The sequence below is a fragment of the Formica exsecta genome, unplaced genomic scaffold (assembly GCF_003651465.1).
Source record: "Formica exsecta isolate Colony F162 unplaced genomic scaffold, ASM365146v1 scaffold32, whole genome shotgun sequence".
NCBI lineage: Eukaryota > Metazoa > Arthropoda > Insecta > Hymenoptera > Formicidae > Formica > Formica exsecta.
The window spans coordinates 13,752-16,222 of NW_021850453.1; positions in this window are offsets into that span (position 1 = coordinate 13,752).

Below are 2,471 nucleotides of genomic sequence, written 5' to 3' on the forward strand. Positions count from 1 at the left end.
CCTCGTAACGGAGCCTCTGAGGAACGTCGATTTGGGCCTGATATGCGGAATATCGTGTGTCAGATTTTACATGTGCCAGCACGGTCTAAGAATAGACAAAAATCTCGCTCGCATCTGTCTTCGATTATGGTGTCGCGTCAATCATGCGCACATCGATGTGATACAGATACATCGGGCCGACGAGCTCGGTATCAACGTCCGAGAGGAAGACGAGGATAACGACGAATGGGACAACAACGTTTTACTCGTTAAATTGATGGGTCGGAACGAGGACTCTCTCCTGTCTACATTTACCGGTGCCGTTAACATCGTCGGTAAAACAGAGAAGTATAGGATAGGTTTCCTATCCAATTATGGTTATTTCCATCGGCACGCCTCGCCGCCCGTTGCGAATAACATTGTTACATACGTACAAGCGTACAGTTCGGCGGCTAAAATGGCCCGTCCCCAAAACTTTGGCCTCCTCGCTTGTTACTACGTATGCCGCGGCTTCCGCAGCTCTACCGACAGAGAGCTTGCCCAAATTAGAAGCCAGACGCGGCAGTACACCAAAGATTTGATTTCTTATTGCCGTAATTATGTTCGGCAACGACATCGATTACGCGTCGAAGAGGTTTTGACGTTTGATTATCGTCGTCTTCCCGCCAACACCGATATGTGGCGATACATTCAACGTTATCGCGTCTTCGACGTGGAAGCCAACGCGATTATGACGAACGAGATGCTCGCTCGCCGGCTAATATATCGCTTAGAAAATTGGCGAGAATATTTTGATAAATGTATTAAACGCGAACTCAACCTGCTCACCGTCGTCATCCGCGACGATTTATACTTCTCGGAAAGGACGCAATGGTCATCGTGCTCCGCGGTAAGGCGTGTTATACGCGCCGAATTTCGAATCGTGTACTTCGTACACGGTCGATCCACGGCCTATAATTACGAAACCGTACGCCACATGATGATGAACGACACGGAGGGGAAATCCGTCGTTGACGAAATAGTTCAACTGCGTCCATTTTACGACGACAGCGACGATTTCCTATATCCGTTATTTAGCGCGGATATACCAGTCCGTATGGTAAGAGCTATCCGAACGGTCTGGTGCGTGATAAACGCACTACCGGACGACGACACGGACGACGAAGAAAGCGATGACGAGGATACGAGAGCCCTTCGCTTCGTAATAGCGGCGTACGGCACGTGGGCGTACACTAACGCCTTCTTAACCGATGAAGCCGCCCTCTGTTCGGACGTACTCCATCTGGCTCGTCGCTGTTACCAGCGATACGAACGGATATTTACGTTGGCGCATTTCCTGCAGGAATACAGGCGGTACGCAAAATCGGATGTTCAATTTGTAATCAGAGGAACCGTGCAAGCGGATTATGTCGCTCGCGCGCTGATATCGGATCCGCGACATACTTATAACAGAATCGTCCGGACGAGCGTCCAAGTGTGTAACGCGACAACTTTTTTTGAAAAAGCGACGGCTTTAATTAAGAGGAGCGTACACGTCGTGCCGAGTGTCCTCGTTTATCCTAAACGTAAGGATATTACGTGGTTGACGGTAAAAGTAGGAGCCTTTGTCACTTTGTCCAGCGGCGTCCAGCTCGAACCTCGCTATATTAGGCAGAGGTTGCGCGAAATCGATCGAAATCGTCGATCGCGCGCTGCACGCGATGACGACCGCTCGCCGAGGCCGCCCAGACGACAACGACGACGAGAACCAATCCGATCGCCGCAGCCGGATAGTGATTCGGGCGCGATCGTCACGCCCTCGCGCCGCCCAATCACAAGGTCTTCCGGTTACAACACCGCTGCCGTTGCGGGTCCATCGTCCGTCGTTTCTCCTCCTCCTCCTCCTCCTCCGCCGACTGCCTCACCACCGCCGCCGCCACTGCCGTCCGACTGTGGAGTCGAAGGTGGCTTCGCGGCGCCCGAAACACCCGCGCCGTCCCGAAAGATACGCGGTCGACGGCTGTTCGACGCAATGGCCTCATCGACGATCGACGGTCAGGATAGTTCAACATCATCGTGCGTCCCGAGCGACGCTACTCACGTTTCCGTCGTCGAGGATCCGCGCGAATTAAGAAGAAGCCTTCGCGTGCGAGAGAGAAACGCGATAATGCTGAATGATGAGCCTATTAGCGTCTCGTCCGAGTCGCCTATTAGAAGGAGGCCGGTGAGGAGACGGCACAAACGAACACTATGAATAATGTATATATATTTCGTATGAGTATCCGTATGAATCTGCGTGTACGAATCTGTGAGTGAATGCGACTCTGAAAGAGAAGGCTCTTTTCAACTTCTCATGCGCCGACCCCACCTCCACGTGGTAAGAGTTGGGCAACGTCGGGGGAGTCCTTAACAGTCTCCCGACGGCTAACGGGGCTCCGGCTTTTCGAATTAACTGCAGTAGCTTTATCAGAGTCGGGGGGAGGGGCTCCGCCCCTCCCCCCGAACCCCCTACC